This window comes from Mastomys coucha, chromosome X, assembly GCF_008632895.1.
Source record: "Mastomys coucha isolate ucsf_1 chromosome X, UCSF_Mcou_1, whole genome shotgun sequence".
NCBI lineage: Eukaryota > Metazoa > Chordata > Mammalia > Rodentia > Muridae > Mastomys > Mastomys coucha.
This window is the reverse complement of record NC_045030.1, coordinates 11,627,547-11,635,632: the sequence shown is the minus strand read 5'-3', so window position 1 is coordinate 11,635,632 and position 8,086 is coordinate 11,627,547.

Here is an 8,086-nt window from a genome sequence, read left to right as displayed (position 1 = left end):
TTGGCTGGCATTTGTGTTCTTGTAGGGTCTGTATGACATCTGCCCAGGATCTTCTAGCTTTTATAGTCCCTGGTGAGAAGTCTGCCTTAATTCTGATAGCCATGCCTTTTATATGTTACTTGACCTTTTTCCCTTACTGCTTTTAAAATTTTCTTTGTTTAGTTCATTTGGTGTTTTTATTATTATGTGATGGGAGAAATTTCTTTTCTGGTCCAGTCTATTTAGAGTTCTGTAGGCTTCTTCTATGTTCATGGGCATCTCTTTCTTTAGGTTAGGGAAGTTTTCTTCTATAATTTTGTTGAAGATATTTACTGGCCCATTACATTGGGAGTCTTCACTCTCTTCTATACCTATTATCCTTAGGTTTGGTCTTCTCAGTGCATCCTGGATTTCCTGGATGTTTTTGGTTAGGAGCTTTTTACTTTTTTCATTTTCTTTGACTGTTGTGTCAATGTTTTCTAAGGCATCTTCTGCCCCTGAGATTCTCTTCTATCTCTTGTATTCTGTTGGTGATGCTTGGATCTATGACTCCTAATTTCTTTCCTAGGTTTTTTATCTCCAGGGTTGTCTCTCTTTCTGATTTATTTATTGTTTCTATTTCCATTTTTATATTCTGGATGGAATATTTAAGGGAGTTTTGTGTTTCCTCTTTAAGAGCTTCTAGATCCGCTCAGGGCACCAGCCAAGAGAGACCGGACTTTCTGATTTCTTTATTGTTTCTGTTTCCATTTTTATATTCTGGATGGTTTTGCTCATTTCCTTCACCTGTTTGATTATGTTTTCCTGTAGTTCTTTAAGGGATGTTTGTGTTTCCTCTTGAAGGGCTTCTAGCTGTTTACCTGTGTTCTATTGTATTTCTTTGAGGGTGCTATTTATGTCTTTCTTAAAGTCCTATATCATTACAATGAGAGGTGATTTTATATCTGAATCTTGCTTTTCCAGTGCGATGTTGTGTCCAGGACTTGCTGTGTTGGGAGTATTGGGTTCTTAATGATGCCAAGTAACCTTGATTTGTGTTGCTTATATTCTTATGCTTGCCTCCTGCCATCTGTTTATCTCTAGTGCTACCTGCCCTTGCTAAATCTGACTGGAGCCTGTCCTTCCTGTGTTCCTGGTTGTGTCAGAACTTCTTAGAGTCAAGCTGTCTCTGTGATCCTGTGATTCTGGGATCCTGTGACCCTGGGCTTGTTAGAGCACCTGGAAGTGGAGCTTCCTCTGGGTGTTTTGGGACTGGCTGCAGAGTTTGTGCCCAAGGTCTGCTCAGGGCACCAGCCGGCCCAGACAGACTGGAAGCAACCGGAGCCACTAGGCTGGTGGAGTTCCTGTGTGCCTGGTCCCATTGGTTCCAGTTACTCCAGGTGTTGGGACAGATGTTGTGTACTCCTCACCTCTGATCATGGGTGTGTTAGAGGGCCTGGGAGTGGAGCTTCCTCTGGGTGTTGTGAGACTGGCTGCAGAGCTTGCACCCAAAGTCTGCTCAGGGCACCAGCCCAGACAGACCACAGTGTGGTCGTTTTTGAAATGTGTGTGTGTGTGTGTGTGTGTGTGTGTGTGTGTGTGTACATGTATGTATATATGTATGTATGTGCAACTGTGGGCCTGTGTGTGTGTGGTATGGCATGTGTGTAAAGGTCAAAGGACAACTCTTGGGAGTTAGTTCTTGCCCTTTTGTGGCAGGGTCTCTCTTGTTTCTGTCACTCTAAGCTGGTTGGCCCACCAGATTCCAGGTAATTCTCCTGTCTCTGCTTCTCATCTTGTTATTAGGAGTGATGGGATTACAGATGTACAGTATCACATGTGGATTATGGGAATTTAATTTAGGTCCTTAGGATTTTACTGTTAATACTGTTACTCCCTGAGCTGTCTCTCCAGGCTCCTCTTTGCGGCTGTCTTGAAGCAAGATTGTGTCTTTGGGAAACCTCAGTATATGCTCCTAAAATAAGCCCTGTTCACATTTTGGAGGGTAATTTGCTTCACCAATAGTCAACTGATTATAAATATTAATTAAACCTACAAAACACCTTCATAGCAACATATCAACTAGTATTTGACTAAATGGGTATGGCAGACTAACCAAATTGATCATATATTATTTATATATGAAACATTTCAACTTGCTTTACAAAGTGTACAAATAATGCGCAAACAAGTATGTAACATAGAACCCATTTCTCACACTTTGTACTGGGATAAGTTCCTGGTGGATCAAACATTAAATTGTAAACACCTAAATCATAAAAGTAACTAAAGAGCTGAGATAAATGGTAAAATATCTAGAGTATGAAAAGCTTTTCTGAGAATGGAATAGAATCCTCAAGTCATGTTAAAAGGACATGCCGGGGCAGTGGTGGCACACACCTTTAATCCCCGCTCTTGGGAGGTACATACAGTGGGAGCTGGTTTGCTTTGCTCTGCCTCCCTATTCTTTGCTAACAACATGCACATATTGGTTCACCTTACATTGCGTTGCTGAACTCTGTTTGTGGTGGCACCAGAGAGAAACTTCCCAAAGAACTGCTTGTGAGGTTCCTGCAGCTTCTTGCCACTTCTGCAGCCTCCAGCCAGTTGGTGAGCCTTGTGATTTCTTCAGGATTAAAATGCAGCTGTTGATTTGTGCATGGTGTCTGCTTGCTAAGAGGACTGTACTGCAGCTGCTGATTTTTATATGGTGTTTGCTACTGGACTGAACTGCTCATATCCTGACAATGAAGATTATACTCACCCATAAAGAACTATTTCTAAACAGGTCTACTTCCCTTGTGTCCTAATAACTTATCTCTTCCACTACCTCTGGTGGGTGGTGGGCTAGAGGGGAGGTTGGAGGTTGGATCCTTATTTTGACCTTTATCCTGATTGATTGGTTGTACTGGATGATTTTGTATGTCAACTTGACACAGGCTGGAGTTATCATAGAGAAGGGACCTTCAGTTGAGGAAATACCTCCATGAGACCCAGCTGAAGGCATTTTCTCAATTAGTGATCAAGGGTGGAGTGCCCATTGTGGGTAGTACTATCCCTGGGCTGGTAGTCTTAGGTTCTATAAGAGAGCAGGCTGAGAAAGCCAGGAGAAGCAAGCCAGTAAAGAACATCCTTCCACAGCCTCTGTGTCAGCTCCTGATTCCTGACCTGCTTGAGTTCCTGTCCTGACTTCCTTTGGTGATGAACAGCAATGTGGGAGTGTAAGCTGAACAAACCCTTTCCTCCCAAACTTGCTTCTTGGTCATGATGTTTGTGCAGGAATAGAAACCCTAAGACATTGGTTGTCCCTATCTCTAGGTGTATGGGTAGCTCTGGGATTGGTCAGGGCTCTACAGGCTTTTCAAAACCATTTCTGGTGGCCTGGGGACTTCCCAGAACTCTTGGTGACTAACTATTTTTGGCTCAGGCTAGCTGGCAGCACAGCTCTTGAATGACTGCCCATAGCCTGATGTTCTTCCTGAAACTGGTTTGTTCAGTTCTGGGAAATAGAAACTTAGACCTAGTCTCCTGAACTGGCATCTTGCATCCTGTCATGAAGTCAGCCTTGCTTGTTCCTCTCACCATGTGATGGTGGCAGTGGTGCATTCATTTAATCCCAGTACTTGTTAGGCAGAGACAGGCAGATCCCTGTGAGCTCAAGGCCAAGCTGGTCTACTGAGATAGTTCCAGGATAACCAGGGCTAAACAATGAAGCCCTGTCTCCCCTGACCCCAAACAAAAAAAATCAAAACAAAACAAAACTCAATATGAGCAGTCAATTCATACAAAAGTTGGTTGTCACTTTTGGTTAGCTGGGGGAAAAATTAGGAAACCTCTCACTCTGTATAACCCTATGAGCCCTCTGCAAATTGAATCATTAATACATTGAAAAATTTTAAATGATAACATTCATAAACTTAGAATCTGAACAAAATACATCTGTTTACTGTTTAAGAAACAACTATTTGGGTTAAGGATGCAATGCAATGGTAGAACACCAGCCTAACATATGCAAGACTCTGGTTTCCAAGAAAGAAAAATAAAACAAAACCCACAACTACCTAGAAAAATCTCAATTTTATAAAGCGAAGATAATTCAAGCCATATTCTTCAGCCACCATGTAAGGAAGTGAGAAATGAATGCAAATCTTCATATAGTCTCGCCTACATTTGGAGTCTCTAATGTCTTTAAACCTACCGAAGATCTGGTAATAAGGTGGGTGTGGTCTTTCACATGCCAGTAACCCCAACACTGAAAATATAATACAAGGGGGCTTGTTGGGGCATGCTGATTGTAAGACTAGCCAGAAAGGGGATAAGAGAGGGAAACATTTAGGGAGAAAGCGTATGCCTACCTTAAAAGAATAAGTAGGAAAGTGATAGGTAGGGGAGAATACTTCATACCTTCCTCTGGCATCCTTGCAAGCATAGGTGTACACACAGGAAGAGAACGAGGGAAGGAATGAGGAGGAAGAGGAGGAGGAAAAGAGTGAGAGTGAGAGAGCAAGAAAGCAGAAGAGCAAGTAAGGGAAAGAGAGAAACAAAGAGAGAGAATATGAAGTATGAAGCAGAAATGATCAGAGAGGCTTTCTTGTCAGATCCTATGCTCACTTTATTCCTTTACCATACATGTTGTTGAGAACAGATGCTAAATCCATGTTCAGATTCCAATATTCTCATGAGCTCTGTTGTAGAAAAACCTTATTAAATGCACTTCATGGGGCTGGAGAGGTGGATCAGTAGTTAAGAAGAGCACTTTCTGCTCTTGTAGAAGAAGTGAGTTCTGTTCCCAGCACCTGCATCATGGATCATAACTTTTGTAACCTCAGTTCCAAGGGATTCAAACCTTCCCTCTTCTGGCCTTTAAAGGTACCAGGCACATATGTGGTATACATACATTCAGGCAAAACAGTCATACACATAAAAAGAAAATAAATCTTTAAAAAAAGATTTATTTATTATTATAGATAAGTATACTGTAGCTTCAGATCTCATTACAGGTGGTTGTGAGCCACCATGTGATTGCTGGGATTTGAACTCAGGACCTTTGGAAGAGTAGTCCGTGTTCTTACCCACTGAGCCACCTCACCAGCCTAAAAGTAAACAAGTCTTAAGATAAACAAGTAAATGAATACCCTTTTTTGGTAAAAGGTGAAAGATTTAAACGATCTGAAGTGACACCAGAGTATACTTTTTTAATACAACTGTGTGACTGAGGCTTTGATCCATCTGTTCTACTTTAATCTTGATTAATACATTAACAGTAATTTTAATCAAAATACTAATTAAAAATCTTAAATCTTGTTACAACTATTAAAATTATTCAGTATGGCAAAAAGAATCTAACAAAAATCTAAAGACCAAACACAATCTCTTCCTTCTCCTATCTTTCTCACTCTCTCTTTCTCGCCCTCTCTCTCTCTCTCTCTCAAACATTCACAATTAGGAAGAATGTACTTTCTCTTCTAGATATTATTGACCATAAAACTATATAAATTTTAAGTAGTCTAATATGATAAGGGAAAAGATAGACAGTGAACCAAGCAGAAGGAATCAAACCAGATACAAATATGTATGATGCTATTGTGAATTCTCAGAAATATTTAAAAAGATTAAATCACTCCAACTGTAGCATATACCAAAATCAGCTTAGGATATATGTAAGAGTTAACTGTTCCCCAGTATAGTAAAAAGAATAATTAATGTATTATAATAACATTCCATAATTGTTTTTGTAGATGACATTTTTTTTTTTGGCATAGCCTTGGCTGTCCTGTAACTCACTCTGTAGACCAGGCTGGCCTCGAACTCAGAAATCCATCTGCCTCGGCCTCCCAAGTACCGGGATTAAAGACACATGCCACCACTGCCTGGCGAGACAAAATCTTTAAGCTACCCAATGTTGAAATTGCAAGTATCTGCTTCCATAGTTTGTTACTTCCTAATTGTTTTGTCTTTTTTGTTTGTTTGTTTGAGACAGGGCTGTGCTGAGATTTTGTGTTGCTGTCTATGGTAACACTAATATTTGGCCCCCAAGACCAGGTTGTCCCAGAGTAGAGAGAATCTGCACATAGACCCAGGTGACACTGTTTGACCTTACCCCCAAGCTATTTCTGATTGGTAAATAAAGATGCCGATAGCCAATACCTGGACAGAAGAGACATAGATGGGGTTTAGGATTAGGGCTTGAGGGTCAGAGGAGAACCACAAAAGGAAGAAGGTGGAGGAGGAGGGAAAATCCAACATGGGTTAGGTGAGTCAAGGAAACATGGCCCTAAGGGCTGGCAAACTGGAGTTGAGAAGCCCAGATGAAATATAGTAAGTAATAACTTGGTGTTATTAATACAAGAGTAGACTCTAATAGCACAGAGGGTAGATATGTGCCCAGCTCTTGTGCTGTATAAGGCTTATTGTAAATCTAAAGGTTGTGTGGTCTTTTATCTGGGAACTGAATGATCAAAGGCAGAGTAGAAACCCCTGGTTGAGATTAAATAATTTCTATAACAGGGGTTCATTGTGGCTGTCCTGGAACTTGTTGTGTAGACCAGGTTGAACTTGATCTCACAGAAATCCACCTGCCTCTGCATCCCAAATGCTGGGATTAACATTGTGAACCAAGACTCCTAGATCCTAAATTTAAAGAGTGGTTACCACTTTAATGAAGTAATTCCACTTAATATCATTGCTAATGGAGCAGAGTATCTGTGTTTCCAGATATAGTGCAGCAATATACCCCTTCTAAAAGGTTATAGCTAAAACTCTTAACACAAATCTAATCAAAGCTCTAGATTCCATTTCTTATTTAAAAAATAATAAAAGAGATAAAGAAATAACTTAAACATAGCATGTGGTAATCATTGGGCAAATCATAAAACTGCTTGCTATGATACAAGATTGTCTGGACTCATCAGGAAGTTAATGCTAGAAGGGAAAAAAATGAAAAAGAAAAAGAACAGAAGTACCAGTATAGATGAAAAGAAATCCAGTTATGCCAGATTGCAAGGTGGCTTAGTTGACATGCTTTCTGGGTAAGCGTGAGAACCTAAGGTTAGGTCCCCAGTTGTAATCACAGAGCTTTGGAGGTAGAGAGAGGCAGACACCTGGCACACATTAGCTAGCCAATATAGCTGAATCCATGAGGTCCAGGTGTGCTTTTGAAAGCCTTTGCTTCAAAAAACAAGACAAAAAAAATGTTGGAGAGTAACTGAGCACGTGTGAACACACCTACAACTAACACACACACACACACACACACACACACACACTCTTAAGTGAAGTTGCAACATGTGGAGCAATAATGCTTCCTCCAAAGGCCATAGACTATTTAACAAAACAAACCATATCAGGTATAAGAAATTTGTTGTTGATCAAGAGTATCTAAGAGACTCCTCAAACAAAATAGGCTGTTGCCATTGCCCCTGGAAGCCCAGAACTTGAAGTTAAATCCCTATTGCTGAAGACACTGTGCACTTTGAACATAGGACTCAGAGGTTTGGAGCTGGATCTGACTCAAAAGCTTCTTCCCTGAGGACTAGCTTCCATAGTCCTAGAAGGAGAAAAGCAATTAAATAGTCCTACCCAGGTGTGATGCCTATGAATTATAACAATGACCAGCATGGCAAGACATCTCAAAAGTTTTGATAGTAGAACTTAATGTTTTGGGGATAACAAACAACAGCTCTCTAATTGAACTTAAGACAGGCTTAACAGTAGGAAAATCATGCTGGAACTGGAAACCTAACCAACTGTTCATGCCTAGTGAGTGAGGCCAAGAACCCTAGAGAAGGACCTGCTATGGTCACTTCCCTAAACTAGTATATTTCTTTACTACATTCTAAATACTCCCCCTTATACCCACTGTAATGGCTATTCTTGGTTGTCAACTTGAGTATATCTGGAATTAACTAGAACCCAAAGATGGAGGGGCACACTTGTGAGAAATTTTTGCTTAATCTGAAGTAAGAAGATTCACATCTAATCTGGATATTTGAGGCAGAAAGACATAACTTTAATCTAGAAAGTTTAATCTAAAGATGGGTGGGGAGACCCATCTTTAAGTTGGATCATGCCTTCTATTAGAAGACTATATAAGGAGAGGGAAGAAGGAAGTTTGCCTGTTTGCTCTTGC